At 47.2% G+C, this 16,869-nt stretch overlaps 1 protein-coding gene across 6 annotated transcripts in view; it reads right to left on the bottom strand.

Annotated features, from left to right (window-relative positions):
* USP47 (ubiquitin specific peptidase 47) overlaps nt 1–16,869 on the bottom strand; it is a 124,007-nt gene that overhangs the window by 43,771 nt on the left and 63,367 nt on the right. The window lies entirely within an intron of this gene.

The following is a 16,869-nucleotide window of genomic DNA, read 5'->3' as shown; positions in this document are numbered from 1 at the left end:
TATGGATGGTCGTGGAGTGAGTATGGTGGAAACTGTGGAGTGGAGTGGATGGTGCGAAGGTGTGGATGGGGGAAAAGGAGGATGGACCCCATCACGAATACCCAGGGAGGGTAGTGTAAGTGTTAGGTAGAGGGTACAGGTAAATTGTGGTTGGATATTGGCATCTGCGGTGTGTGGTGGAAGAATGATGGTTGGATGGGTGCATTAGTGTCGTGGAAATGGCTGGGCGTGTAGCCTGTTAGTGTGTGTAGTTGATGGACACTCCGCCACTGTTAGGATGTCGGCCAGGTGAGGCTGCAGTGGGCTCTGGGAGCCGGTAGAGTTGTGGAAGAGGCCCGAGGATCCAGAGGACGGACCCGGGAAGCCCAGTGCCAGAGGGCACCGAGTGGGAGAGCGCCAGAGGGCCTTCCCCAGGTAGATAGGTTAGGGTAAGGAGCAGGTAAGCTCAGAGGCAACTGCAGTGGTGGAGGTGTGCAGGTGGGTAGACCTGCTGGGAGAGCTACACGACTCAGCCGGAAATTGTGCAAGGGCACAGGGAGTTGAACCGGGGGAGTGAGACCCCAAATTGAGAAGCACCACAGTTTGGTCAATGGGAATTTGGTTCTTAAAACCGCATAGAGTAAGATGGCCAATGGTTTGGCAGGGAAAGACCCCGGGTAGTGTAAAGTGTATTAAAGTCATTTAGAAGGTAGTTAGGATTAAGATCTCCTCGCACCATCTACATCCACTCACCTGAGGTGACGTACCTCCACACCATGCCAGGTTGTTTTTATTATTTTTATTGTGCAAATGTTTGGATTGTGAGATGCATCATGACGTGGGTGTGACATTGTGCTTTGTTGTTCCATCTCTTCCTCCTTATGAGGATTGATGATGAATTGGGTGATGGCAAATTTTGGATTAGTGGGAGTGAAAACGAATTTGGTATAGGGGAAATATGGGGAAGACGAGACATTAGTGACGAATTTGTAAATGTGTAGATTGTTGTAAATATGGGGGTAAGGGCAAGGGTAGAGTATGTGACGGGGGGGGGGGGGGGGGGGGGTGACGTACGGTAGGGACGAGCTTTCTAACTTCGCTCTCCGTACGCACCTCATCTTGCATTGCCTTTATTGATGTGTACCCTTGTGACCTTATCCCTCGCTCACCTGTCTTCTTCCCCCCCCCCTTGTCTCCCACCCAAGGACTGTGCACCACTGGGCGCCGAGGGGAGCAGTGCGGGAGTCCGCCATTGTGCGCCCGAACTCTCGCAACCACAGCTGTCTGCATCGATTGCACCACGTATGGACCACATGTCTGTGGCTGAGCACCACTGATGGACCCCATGGGTTGGGGTGTGGCCCCTCTGCTGGAACCGGCCATGATGGCCCGAGATCTTGCTGGCGGACATTGGTCGCAGGGCAACCGATGCCCCACAGGTGAACCACCCCTAGTCGGCCCTGTGGGCCATAAATAAATAAAAATGGACACGTTTGGTGCATTTCATTTTATTATACCAAATAGGCCACCAGCAAAGAAGTTGACAACATCAGGAAGAGCATTAGCCAGCAGAGGGAGCCGAAGAGCAGGACACCACCAGGGGTTTGTTGATTTATTTTTATTATGAACTGTGATGACTGTGCACCGATTGGTGCTTGATGGTGTTTTGGTGCATTTTGGTGCTTTCTGGTACGTCGATGCAGGGCAGACTGTCTCCCCCCCCCCCCCCCCCCCCCCCAAAAAAAAAAAAGAACACTCACAGGTCCTGGGTTGCGTTTTGTAAATAAAATAGTATCAACTGTAAATAATACTCCCCCAATCGTTCATGTTGTAGTTTGAAGACCATTCCGCAATTCGGTTAGCTGTGGGAGTGAAACTGTTAGGTAGGGTGCAATGCAGCAGGGGGACATACTTATTTGTGTTTTTAAAGTGTTGCACTCAGGGTCAGGTTAAATGTAGAGGGAACTACACCTACGTGCCACACTAAAGGTAAAAGTTGAATAGGCCCGGGACGTGCCTAAGAGGAGGAGGGTGCAGTGTTGTGGATTTGTAATTGTGTGTAAAGATCACCCTCCTGCCTCCATTCTGTGTATAAAGGTCAAAGGTCATGCCCGTAGTTATTTCATTAACATCCACGTAGCCAATCATAGATTTCCTCCTTGTTGGTAGTTATTTCCTTATTGTGTGTATTAGGTTAAGGCTCTGTTTCCAACTAGTTAACACTGCATTGCATCGAATTCAAACAAGGTAGTATCCCCTTTCAATTTCCCCAGAACCTCCATTGGATTCCCCTTTTGTCAGCCGCATTACCAAATTCCTCTGCGCGGTTTGCTGCATTACGCTGTTCTTTGGGCTTGTGGTTTTCGCCGCAGCTGCTTGGCGGTTTTCACCGCGACTCCATTAGCCACGAGGTGGGCTCGGAGAAGAAGGGGGAGGAGCCGCCGAATCCAGGGCGTTGGCCGCCCCTCGTCATCAAGGCGGAGCCAAAAGAGGCCGTGCGAGCCAACGGCACGGCAGTAAGGGACCCGGTAGGCATGCCCAGAGAGCTCGCGGAGAGAGGTCGAGGCACGCGATAAAACGCGTGCGCATGCGTCAAGAAGGAGAGTTCTAAGAGTTGAGTAAGAGGGTTCAAGAGTGGCTGAAGAAGGAGAGTTGCGCTGGAGAGTTGCTGAGTTGCGTAAGGGAAGGACGTTGAGTGTGGCATGAAGTGGCGCTGAAGTGGAGCTGAGGAGCCCGGAGTCCAGCACGAAGCGCCCATCCGCTCGCGGTGAACGATACGCGCCGCTGGACACCAAGGTTTTCCCGCTAAGAACGCGAGTCGACTCCTGGAGCCAGACCTCGATGCCTAAAGTGGCCTGGGCCTTCCCATTCCTCCTTCCAGCCAATCCACTCTGCAATTCCCCGTGTGAGTCTGTCTTTGTTTGTGCTGTCCCTGGGTTAATTAAGACTGCAATAGATAAGCTAGCATTTTCACTGTGTCCGCTTCTTCTTCTTCTGTTTTTATTTTATTATCTTTTCCTACTCCTTGGTTGCTTTCAATTGTGTAAATAGTAAATAAATCATATTTGTATTTCTTACCCTTTGCCTTTCTTTCCTCTACATCCGTCGTTGTTGTCTTTTCCCTCATTGAAAACCTGTGGCGCGATTTTGGCCAACGTTTGAGAATCGGGTCTAGTTTCTGTTAACGGTTCGTGCCACGGCTGCCATCCGCTCGGCAAATTAACATCTTATCCGCGGTCGCGAACGAAGCTGCTCACCTGCCTCTGGAGGGAGCTTGTGCAGCTTCAGGACTCACATCGGTCAGTCACAAACGAGGGGACTAATCCCCCCTCGAGAAGGGATCCGAGGCCGACGTTGGGTTCCGTAACAATATATATATAAATTGTAACGGATTTGGGAAACCCTGCACTTGGTGTAATTGTTGTAAATATCACCCTCTGTCAATAACAATTCTTTGTAAATACCTCCATCCATTGGTAAGATCAAAGGTCGTCCCCTAGTTAGTCCATCGCACCACGTAGCGAACCATAGGATCTCTCCATAGTTATATCATTATTTTGTGTTTCAGGTAAGGCCATGTTTCCCAATAGTTGACTCTACGTTGCATCAATTCAAATAAGTGTAGGCCCATTTTCCCTTCAAAAACGGTGCGAGTGGTTTGCTATCTCCCCACAAGACGCCATTGCCCATGTGTTCCATCTTGGGGAAGAAGGGGGAGGAGCCGCCAGAAGCATGGGCGTGGCCCCAATCGTCATCAGAGGTGGAGTCAGCCAGCCCTAACAGCTAATCAGCACCATGGTGAGCGACCCGGTAGGCGTGCCCTCGTAGTCCCGCGGCTTGATTTCGGGGAGGGCAATAAAAGGGGGAGTGAGGGACTGCTTATGCAGATGAGTGAGGGAGCACGAACCAAGCAGTTCTGCGGAGGGAGGCGCTTGACGGGTTCGGTGGAGAGAGACGCATGAGCAAGGAGCACAAGGCGAATGAGAATCGGTACGCCCTGCTCGCGATACAACCAGCACTCTGAACAAGCACAAGTGCGTGCACGCGGACCTCGACGTCGTGCCGCGATTCCCCGGACCTCCCTGCTGCCCGCTCTTTGGACCATCTGCCCTTCTCATCCTTCCAGCCATTCCTGCCTGAGAACCCCCATTCGTGTACGTGAGTTTGTCTTGTTTTGTCTTGTCCCTGGGAATAAGTAAGCTTGTATCAGGATTGCACGGTGTCTTCTCTTCTGTAAATGACTTTCGTTTCTTCCTTTGGTTTCTTTGGTTTTGTACATAATTAATAAATCCCTGTTATTTCTTACCCGTTTGGTTTCCTTCTCGTTCGATCGCTTTCGTGATTTCTTTCAATCGAGTACCTGTAGCACGATTTTGGCCGAACCGCTTCGCAATCGGGTTTAGTCATTGTTAACGGCTTGCGCCGCAGTTCGCTTCGCTCGGCGCAATCCATTAATTACGCTGCGGCACGGGCGGGAGTATTTCCTCGCTGACGGCCGGTGGTAATACTTAGGTACTAAGACGAATTGGGCATACGACCCTACGTACCATCGGCCATCAGTGACGTCATACTTCCAGGACCGGCGGAGACGGCCAGCTTAACAGGACAAGGGGATTAATCCCCCCTTGCTAACGGGAATGCCATCCCCCGGATCCGTAACAATATATACATATATACATACATATATATATATATATATATATTATATATATATATATATATATATATATATATATATATATATATATATATATATTGTTATAGATCACGGTTAGATGTTATAGACCGAGCGGTGGTGTAAGACCGCGACCTAACAAAACTCACCCGATTCACCCAGACTTTTGCCGTATCGCACCCCAGCTGCTCAATGAGGGAAAAGACGAAAACGACGCAATGCAAAGAGGAAAACGAAGGCAAAGAAAGGTTTGGAAATACGACTGAATTTATTGACTATTTACACACAAGCAAAAAGAAAGCAGTCACGTTTATTTACAAGCACATAAGACGCAGGTGACACAAGGAAAATACTAGCTTATACAGACTTAATTAACCCAGGACAGAACAAACAAAAGACGACTCACACGGGGAATTGCAGGAGGTGGATGGCTGGAGGTGAACGCTTGGTGGAGCCAACGCGGAGCTTGGTGGAGCTGAACGCTTGGTGGAGCCAATGCGGAGCTTGGTGGAGCTGAACGCTTGGTGGAGCCAACGCGGAGCTTGGTGGAGCTGAACGCTTGGTGGAGCCAACGCGGAGCTTGGGGGATTGGTGTGACGGGTTCTCTCTCCTTCCTTAGTCCCACCCAGTCCAACAACTTCCTCTCTTGCTTCAGGACTCTTTCTCTCTCTTTCTTGGTCCCTCACTCTTTACCACCGACTCCTCACCACCACCAACGCAACCACTTGACCACCACCTCTACGGACTGACTCTTCACCACTCTTCACTTGACGACCGACTCCCAACCAACTCAGACCAACTCAAAGTCCAACTCCAGGCCTTTCTGTCTTCTGCTCAGTGCTCTCCTCTGTAAAAACGCATCTCTTTTTTGGACACGCCCTGCCTTGGGTTATATAGGCCCCCGCCCCTCAACCTTTGCGACCCTCCCCGATCGCTCTTCCTCCGCCCTCTCTAGCCGAACCCCTGGCTCATGGTTGGTCGAGTGGGGCGGGCTCACTCCTCCCCTCTATGACGAGGTGGAGACACGCCTTCCTTCCCCGACTCGAGCCTCGTGGTCAATGGCGGTTATTGGAGGGAAAAACCGACCAAAATGCGGAAGGCACTTCGAATTGCAATTGACGGAAAGGGGGGAATGGCAGGGAATCTATCTCTTTCACTGGTGCAATGGAGTATTTCAATTAATGGAAGACACAGCCTTACGCTAATACACATAATAAGGATATAACTGTCAAAAGAAAGGATATATAGTGTCCTGCATGTATGTTTTATGGACTAACTACGGAAACGCCCTTTGACCTTTATACAACCACAAACGGAGGGAGGAGGGGTGATATTTTACAACAACCTTTTACAACAACATTTTACCACAACAACAAAATAAAAAAACATTCTCATATCCACAACACTGCACCCTCCTCCCCTTAGGCACGTCCCGGGCCTATTACTTTTACCTTAGTGTGGCACGTAGGTGTAGTTCCCTCTACTTTTAACCTGACCCTGAGTGCGACAGTTTTAAAACATAAATAAATGTGTCCCGCTGCTCCATTGCACCCTGCCTAACAGACTTACGCCCACAGTTAACCGAATTGCGGAATGGTCTTCAAACTATACACTGACGGTGGGAAGCATTATTTACACTGACGCTAATTTTATTTACAAAACTAACCCAGGACCTGTAATTGTTCTTTCTGGGGGGGAGACAGTCTGCTCTGCATCGACACACCATGAACGCACCCAAAAACGCACCAATACACACCCAAGCACCAATCGGTGCAGTCACCATTGTTCAATGAATGTTCAATAAAAATAAAATCAACAACCCCTAACCCTGCAGGTGTCTCTTGCTCTTCGGCTCCCCCTGCTGGTGATTATTATTTGTCTTCCAGATGTTGTCATTTTCATTTTGCTTTGCTTACTGGCGGCCTATTTTCAATAAAGTGTGCCCAATGTGTCCCTTTTTTATTTTCTTTTATTTATGGCCCACAGGGCCGACTATGTGTGGTTCACCTGTGGGGCATCGGTGCCCTGTGGCCAAGGTCCGCCAGCAAGATTTCGGGCCCTCTTGGCCGGTTCCAGCAGAGGGGCCATGCCCCAACCCATGGGGTCCATAAGTGGTGCTCGGCCACAGGCATGTGGCCCATAATGTGGTGCATCGATGCAGACAGCTGGTTCTGGGAATTTCGGGCGCACAATGGCCGACCCACGCACGCTCCCCTCGGCGCCCAACGGCGCACAGGTCATGTGGGAGACAAAAGGGGAAAGACAATTGAGCGAGGGGTAAGGTCACAAGGGTACACATCAATAAGGCAATGCAAGGCGAAATGCGTACGGAGGGCGAAGTGAGAAAGCTCGTCCCTACCGTACGTCACCCCCCTGTTACCTAGCCCACCCTTGCCCTTACCCCATATGTACAAAACCTACACATTACCAATTCGTCACTACTGTCACGTCTTCCCCATATTTCCCCTATACCAAATTCGTCACCACAATCCCTCTACTTCAAAAATTTGCCATCATCAATTCATCATCAATCCTCATAAGGAGGAAGAGATGGAATTACGCACAATGTCACACCCACGTCATGATGCGTCTCACATTCCAAACATTTGCACAGTAAAAATAATTAAACATGGCATGGTGTGGAGTACCTGTCACCTCAGGTGAGTGGATGCAGATGGTGCGAGGAGATCCTTCATCCTAACTATCCTCTAAATGATTTTAACACACTTTACACTACCCGGGGTCTTTCTCTGGCCAAACCATTGGCCCTCTTACACTATGGGTTCTAAAAACCAATTCCCATTGGCCAAACTGTGGTGCTTTTCAATTTGGGGTCTCACTCCCCCGATTCATCTCCCGGTGCCCTCGCACAATTTCTGGGCTGTGGCGTGTACCTCTCCCAGCGGGTCTACCCACCTGCACACCTCCACCACTGCAGTTGCCTCCGAGCTTACCTGCTCCTTACCCTAACCTAACTAACCCTAACCTAACCTAACACACCTGGGGAAGGCCCTCTGGCGCTCTCCCCACTCGGTGCCCTCTCTGGCACTGGGCTACCCGGGTCCGTCCTCCGGATCCTCGGGCCCCATCCACAACTCTACCGGCTCCCAGAGCCCACCTGCGGCCTCACCTGGCCGACATCCTCACAGTGGTGGAGTGCCCAACCAACTACACACACTAACAGGCTACACGCCCAGCCATTTCCACAACACTAATGCACCCATCCACAATACCATTCTGTCACCCGCACCACAGATGCCAATATCCAACCACAATTTACCTGTACCCTCCACCTAACACTTACACTACCCGCCCCGGGTATCCGTGATGGGGGTCCACTCTTCCCCCATTCACACCTTCGCACCATCCACTCCACTCCACAATTTCCACCATACTCACTCCACGACCATCCATTCCAATACTCCATACCATTTATTCCATACACCTGTCGTTGCACACCTGTGCAATCCTACCTGGTGCCACCTGCACCCTCCTCCTCTTCCTGGACCAGTTGGTCAACACAACACACAATCACCACTACTCCCTCATACACTGCTCCACACACCTGTCCAGTTGCACACCTGTGCAATCACACCTGTTCAATTCTCACACACACGGCATCATCTCAGCTAACTACTCCCTTCTGAAACTTGCGCTTCCCAGTCGTCCCTTTAAACTATTGCGCTCCCACGTCATTATAATCCACACTAATCTACCAGCGTTCCCACTACAGGTATCAGTCACTAACTAACCTTAACGTCACCTAATGTCAATCTCTTCTAGATCCCTACAATATAACCTAACCCACCCGGGCTAGTTTTCACTGCCATACACCCCATAAACTATAGCTCCTTTGCCCCACGTCTGTGAGGGATGGTGGATTTGCCATCCCACCACATCGGGGGTCTCTCACTATCAATTTTGTACACCTAAATTCCAACCAATCAAAAATTTGCCAATCACTACTCATCATCTGCCAATCATTACTGCCAATCCTTTGCCAATCATCAAATTTTGTTTTTCTCTAATTTTGGGTCCAAAACACTATCACTATCACGATCACCATCATCACAGTCCGCTATATCCTAGCCTCGGTGCGTCATGACATCATTAAACTCGGCTTCGTAAAGCCGAGCAATGAATTCGGGTGGTTTGGTTGCCTGCAGGTTGAATCCGTCCGGCTTTCGGTTCAAGGGAGGTGGTTTGGTTGGACCGAGATTCCACGCACCATCTCGGCGCGGCACCTTGCGGTCCCGGGCCCGATGGCTCCATCTCCCCCGGTCGGAACCCCGTCCCCACGAGGGGGCACCGTTCCGCCTCCTCCCACTCGCCCTTGAACCGGACCGGTCGCCTCGCCCGACAAAGCCCGGACTCGACCGTGCGGGGCGGGGCCAAGCCCGAATCGGCAACGACGCTTCGAAGAGAAGCGACGCAGCATCGACCCGCGCCGGGCCTCGCACCCCCCCTCGCACCGAGCGCTCGCATCGGCTATCCGTCGCCCTAACCACTACCCTGGTTACCGTCGACGCTTTACTTGCATGCTTACAAGCATACGCTACCCCTTTCACCCTCACAAAACCTGGCGTTCCAACGCCGTCCGTACATTCCACCAACGCTCTCTCTGTTACACACCACACCTCTTGCGCACACTTCGGTCCACACCTCTCCTCCGTTACGTCCTCCGGAACACTCACCATGGGCGTGCACTCCGTATTGCTCTCACTCCCTGTGTCACACCCCGTACACACCGACGTGCATTCTCGCTCGCACTCGGTTTCACTCCCACACTTTATAACACACCCACTCGCCGACGCACACTTTTTCCTCCCACGCGTGCCATTTCCACTCACTCGGGACCCTTCACCAACGCCCGGGTGCTTCCTCGATCCCAAGCGCGCAAAACTTCTTTTGTCGCTAAACATCCTCTTACAAAATCTCCCCGCACAATACACAACAGCACGACTCACCTGGGGGATCCTTTTCTCCACGCGAACCTGCAAACTTCCATTCGGGTTAAGCACAGCATCGTGATTTGAGCAGGGACTTTGTACATAATCCATTTCTCCCTGCAATTCCCGGGCTACCTCCGTCATCTCTTCAATTTTAATTATTCCCGCTACTGCTTTTTCTTTATTAACCTCGGCGACCGCTGGCTTTAATAAAACACCCTCCTCTACCTCAGCGGTCGCCGGCTTTCGCAAACCCCGTGTCGCGATTTCTACCCCCGTCATTGTACCCGCGCTTTTCTCCGCTTCGCTCAACCAGCGCTTTTCGACTCGCGTTACCTCCTCGTGCACCCCTGGGACCCTTTCGCTCAACTTGCGGTCTCTGTCCCTCTGCTCCCTTTCCTTCCTATCGGCCCTCATTCCGTTTATTGTTGCCTCGATTTGCTCACTCTGAGCCTCCACCCGGTTCCCCATTTGTTCCATTCGCTCACCCTGAGCATCCATTTCCTTACTCCATTTCTCCCCGTTTATTCTCAGCATCTCGGCGAATTGCGCCATGAAGGCTTGCATTTGGACCACCGTTGGTAGTACAAAGGGTGCGGCCGCAGCTGCCCCCTCAACCACGTGCGCGAGGCTGCCATTTTGTGCACCTGATACACCCTCAACCACACCTTCTTTACTCTCCTCCACCATTTTTTTTCCTAAGTCCTGGGTCGATTCTACCCCGTCTATCTCTCCCACCGGCATCCCGTCGCCTTGAACAGCCATGGCGCGATTTCAAAATTCAGGTTTTGTAAAACAAAACAAATTTCGGCCGCTCCAAATTTTGACCAAATTTTTTTTTTCCTCTATTCGTTTTTTTTAAAAAAATTTGGTCGGGCCTCGAATCCCACTCCCAGACACCAATTGTTATAGATCGCGGTTAGATGTTATAGACCGAGCGGTGGTGTAAGACCGCGACCTAACAAAACTCACCCGATTCACCCAGACTTTTGCCGTATCGCACCCCAGCTGCTCAATGAGGGAAAAGACGAAAACGACGCAATGCAAAGAGGAAAACGAAGGCAAAGAAAGGTTTGGAAATACGACTGAATTTATTGACTATTTACACACAAGCAAAAAGAAAGCAGTCACGTTTATTTACAAGCACATAAGACGCAGGTGACACAGGGAAAATACTAGCTTATACAGACTTAATTAACCCAGGACAGAACAAACAAAAGACGACTCACACGGGGAATTGCAGGAGGTGGATGGCTGGAGGTGAACGCTTGGTGGAGCCAACGCGGAGCTTGGTGGAGCTGAACGCTTGGTGGAGCCAACGCGGAGCTTGGTGGAGCTGAACGCTTGGTGGAGCCAACGCGGAGCTTGGGGGATTGGTGTGACGGGTTCTCTCTCCTTCCTTAGTCCCACCCAGTCCAACAACTTCCTCTCTTGCTTCAGGACTCTTTCTCTCTCTTTCTTGGTCCCTCACTCTTTACCACCGACTCCTCACCGCCACCAACGCAACCACTTGACCACCACCTCTACGGACTGACTCTTCACCACTCTTCACTTGACGACCGACTCCCAACCAACTCAGACCAACTCAAAGTCCAACTCCAGGCCTTTCTGTCTTCTGCTCAGTGCTCTCCTCTGTAAAAACGCATCTCTTTTTTGGACACGCCCTGCCTTGGGTTATATAGGCCCCCGCCCCTCAACCTTTGCGACCCTCCCCGATCGCTCTTCCTCCGCCCTCTCTAGCCGAACCCCTGGCTCATGGTTGGTCGAGTGGGGCGGGCTCACTCCTCCCCTCTATGACGAGGTGGAGACACGCCTTCCTTCCCCGACTCGAGCCTCGTGGTCAATGGCGGTTATTGGAGGGAAAAACCGACCAAAATGCGGAAGGCACTTCGAATTGCAATTGACGGAAAGGGGGGAATGGCAGGGAATCTATCTCTTTCACTGGTGCAATGGAGTATTTCAATTAATGGAAGACACAGCCTTACGCTAATACACATAATAAGGATATAACTGTCAAAAGAAAGGATATATAGTGTCCTGCATGTATGTTTTATGGACTAACTACGGAAACGCCCTTTGACCTTTATACAACCACAAACGGAGGGAGGAGGGGTGATATTTTACAACAACCTTTTACAACAACATTTTACCACAACAACAAAATAAAAAAACATTCTCATATCCACAACAATATATATATATATATATATATATATATATATATATATATATATATATATATATATATATATATATATATATATATATATATATACAATCACGTGAAAAAAGAAGTACACCCCATGTAAAGTTTTTACTTTTTCAACACATTTCAACATACAGCAATTTGATCTTCATTTCAACAATATTGATAGTATAGATAAAGGTGATATAATATAACAAATATCATGAAACATTTACATTTTGTAGTCCATTGTATAATTTAAATAAACATAAATGCAAATTTCATGATATTTGTTATATTATATCACCTTTATCTACCAATATTGTTGAAATGAGATCAAATAGCTGTATGTTGAAATATGTTGAAAAAGTCAAAACTTTACATGGGGTGTACTTACTTTTTCACGTGACTGTATATATATATATATATATATCTATATATATATATATATCTATATATCTATCTATATATCTATCTATCTATATATCTATCTATCTATCTATATATATATCTATCTATATATATATATCTATCTATATATATATATCTATCTATATATCTATATACTGTATCTATACTCAGAGGCAAAAGTTAGTGTGACATGGAATTTTTTCATTGGTAATCTTGTGAATGAATTTTTGGATTTGAACCAGAGAAAGAGTGTGTTAAAATGGTCGAAGAAACGCAACCAAGCAGTTGTTGTTCGAATTGCATGAAATTTGCAAGAAGCATGACATATTCGAGAAAAATGGCCAGCAATGTTCACTTTAAAAGGCCAGACAACCAGACGCTTATCATTTCCACTCAATGCAGTCTTAAGAAGTGCAGAAGTCAGAAAAACACCTCTATTCATCGTTCTGGAATAAGTTCGACATGCCACGCCTCGGGGAAAATGACAGATGGAGAGCTATAGGTATGCTTCAGTCTGGTACCTCGCAGCGTGATGTTGCTCGTCGATTCAACGTCCATAGAAACACCATTTGGCACAGCTTCACCGAGCTGACGGTAGGACACGTGTCTACAGGTGCACAGGTGAACGTTACATCAGGCCATGTGTTCTGGAAGGGGATCGTTTTGGAGGTGGGGGCGTTATGATCTGGGGTGGGATAACAGCTGCAGCAAGAACGCCAATGATTGTGATTAAGGGGAACTTGAATGCTGTGAGGTACCGAGACGAGATTTTGCAAATGGCCGCTTTACCGTTTTTGCAACAGAACGGCCCTAGAGTGTCGTTTCAACACGATAATGCCAGACCACACGTTGCTCGAGTTGTACAGCAGTATCTTAATCAGAACAATGTTAATGTGTTACCCTGGCCTGCAAGATCCCCTGATTTGTCACCCATTGAACACGTCTGGGATGAAATGGAGCGACGTTTACGACGTCATCCGAATCCTCCAAAAACGCTGCAGGAACTCCACCAAATCCTTCCTCGGATATGGAATGATCTTCCCAAGGACTTTCATCGACGTTTAGTGGCCTCAATGAGGCGAAGGTGCCAGGCCTGCATCAATGCACAAGGTGGACACACTCGCTACTGACTGTGTGAACTTGCTTGTGAACCCCCTCTTGTGTTGTGGCTCATTTGCATATGCCAGGTGCACTGTTCTTATGGACTGTTGATCGTTACCATACCTTGAAACATTTGTCTTTCCATGTAATAACATTTCATTCGCGGCAGTAAAAGTTTAACACTGATTCTGTTTGTTGTTTGTGTGTCACAATAACTTTTGCCTTTGAGTATATATATCTATATATATATATATATCAACCACTTACCTAAACGAATATAAACAACGAGGGATCGTACTTAAAGGTCTCCTCATTAAAAAACGATCTTGCTTCGCAACGCAAACCAATGATGACGTCATCACTGCACGTTGGAATCTACTGCTATGGAACACTGCTCAACAACTACTGGAGATTGTAATAACACAAGTAAAAATAAAATTAATCAAATTGAATGAGAACATCAGCCAAAAGAAGGAGAAGATGTGGAAGAATGTGAATCCTGGACAATACCACCACATAATGTGCTCATTCAATGATAAGCTAATGGCTGCTAAACACGACATTGTTAAAGTTAAGGAAAGGAAACTTAAACGTGATGAAATGTTATGCAAGCATATAAAACCATCTCAAGAGATTACACCCATTGCAAACAATAACCAGGTAACTCCAACCACCACTCCCAACCACTTTTCTCCAACCACTTCTGACCAACCACTACAACCACTTCCAACCACTTCTCCACCAATTCAACCACCCCATCTTCAACCACCCCAACCACTCCAACCACTTCCAACCACTTCTCAAACCACTTCTGACCAACTTAAGCATAAACACAAAAATCGACATTATCGTAAAAAACAATACACAAACCGCAGACATCATTACATGCAGAACCGTTCCTCCATGGAAATGAACACAGCTGAGGTTGAAAATAGTCAAACCAACAACAATAGAACTTCTACTGCAACCAAACTTGTAGATCTACCTAAACTCGGGATCATCAATCTTTCCAATCATTCCCTCAGTGAGGCGGAAATAAACCTGCTCTCTAAGGGTTTAAAATTTTGCCCAATCGCTCCACAAATAGACCAATTACAATTGAAAGAAGATTTAAAAGATTTCTGTAGGCGAATGACATTAAAGGCACACTTTGCTAAAGTACACCCAGCACCATCAACGCCACAACAAACAACACCAACAACCACGCATACAATCACATACACCGATACTAATACACCACAACTCACCTTACCTAAACCAAAAAGCACCTGGACACCACGTGTTGACAATCCATATCTACATGTCTATATGGAACAAGTGAGCAATGAAATTGAAAAGGTGGCACAAAAATATAATTGTTCCAGACATAAGGACAATCTTACAAAGGCAGAGCGACGAGCACTTCACAATCTCCAAAACAATGAAAAGATAGTCATAAAGCCAGCAGATAAAGGTGCTGCCATTGTCATTATGTCGACTACCGATTACGTTGCAGAAGGTAATCGTCAACTACATAGTGATACTTACAAAGAGCTCCCATCCGACCCTACCCTTTTACATCTTGAAGAGGTTAAAAAGGTAGTAGATTCTATTCGGGTGGATAAAACCATCAAATCTCGCTTGGTTCTGAAAGATCCTCATTGCCCTAACCTTTATTTTCTTCCTAAAATACACAAGGTAAACAATCCAGGTAGACCAATCGTATCTGGCTGCACATGTCCAACTGTTCTAATATCAAAATTTGTTGACTGTCATTTACGTCCTCTCGTGTTGAAGCTCTCCTCATACCTCAAGGACACAACCAGTTTTCTGACCCACATCCAAGGATTGAACAGAATATACTCACCTTTCAACTCCCAAACCATTTTAGTCACAGCAGATGTTACATCCCTCTACACTAATATTCCACATTCAGAAGGCCTGTCTGCATGCCGCAAAGCCCTCGATACACGACAAGTCCCAATGCCACCTACTCAAGACCTTATGCGCCTATTAGAACTGACACTCAAACTGAATAATTTCCAATTCAACGGACGACATTACATTCAAACTCAAGGTACGGCTATGGGTACCCCTGTTGCACCATCGTACGCTAACATCTTCATGGGAATGATAGAGGCCAAGATCAATGCACAACCTCATCACGGAATCTTGGAAAAATCCTGGGTACGTTATATTGATGACATCCAGTTCATCTGGTCAAAATCCCCCCGTAGTCTCACCCAATTCCAAAATGAATTAAATTTGATTCATCCGACCATCAAGTTCACATTCGACAGCTCACAGTCCGAAGTTCACTTTCTAGACACATCACTCACGCTTCAAAATAACAGACTCGAAACAGAACTATACACCAAACCAACAGACACTCACTCTTACCTTCTCCCTTCTTCATCTCATCCTAAACATACAATTGCAAGCATACCATACAGTCAAGCACTCAGAGTAAGACGCATTTGCTCAACAAAAATGGCAGAAGAAACTTCTCTCTGCCAATTAGAAACACACTTCATTGCAAGAAACTATGACCCTCACTCTGTGCAAGAAGCAATAACCCGAGCAAAACACATACCGAGAGTAGACCTTCTGACTTACAAGCCCAAACCTGCAACTAACCGTGTCCCACTGGTAACCACCTACTCTGCTACCTCATCCCAATTGCCAAGTATTCTGAATAAGGCCCTTCCTCTCCTCCATCAATCAGAAACACTCGGCACCACATTTCCTCAACCTCCACTAACATCATTTCGACGTGGTCGGACACTCAGGGACCTCTTGGTAAAAGCAAAGCACCCACAGCCCCACAACAAAGAAACTAGGATCCCTGGCTTCTATAAATGCACAGCAAACAAATGCATTATTCACAAACATTTACTAGACGGAAACAAATTCTGTAGTTCTAGCACTGGACAAAAATTCCCCATCACCTCCTATATGAACTGCAAATCTACATGGGTCATATACCTAATCACTTGCCAAAAGTGCACCAAACAATATGTTGGAAAAACTGAAAATACACTCTACACACGATTTAATAACACCCGGTCAGAAATCAATAACTTCCACACCAGTCAGGGCAAATCTCTACCTTACACGATACACTTTAATCAACCGGATCACTCTATAAATGACATTCAGATCTCTGCCATTGAATCAATCACAAATCGATCACACACCACGATTCTGAAACGTGAGTCCTTTTGGATACACAAACTTCGGACAAAAGTCCCTCATGGCATAAATTTTGATGACTAAAGCATGTTCCCACATCAACCCAATCAAATTGTTAACCGTAACCCATTCATTCATTCATTCATTCATCATTCATTCATTCTACCTTTATATGTCATTTATATAAATATATAAATATATTATATGAATATAAATGGGATATGAATATATGCTTGTGTGTTTATGTATGTATATCTCTATATTTGTATATGCACGTGCACCCTAACTGTAATGCAAACGGTCACTTCCGTTGAACTTGGGGCTGGTGAGTGAACTTTGGCGTGGCTCTTCCTTCTGTATGCATTTTCTACACACATCACACATCTCACACACATATC

Source organism: Myxine glutinosa, chromosome 8 (assembly GCF_964187855.1).
Source record: "Myxine glutinosa chromosome 8, kmMyxGlut1.1, whole genome shotgun sequence".
NCBI lineage: Eukaryota > Metazoa > Chordata > Myxini > Myxiniformes > Myxinidae > Myxine > Myxine glutinosa.
Note: the sequence above shows the minus strand (reverse complement) of the source record. Positions and strands in the feature narration are given on the sequence as shown.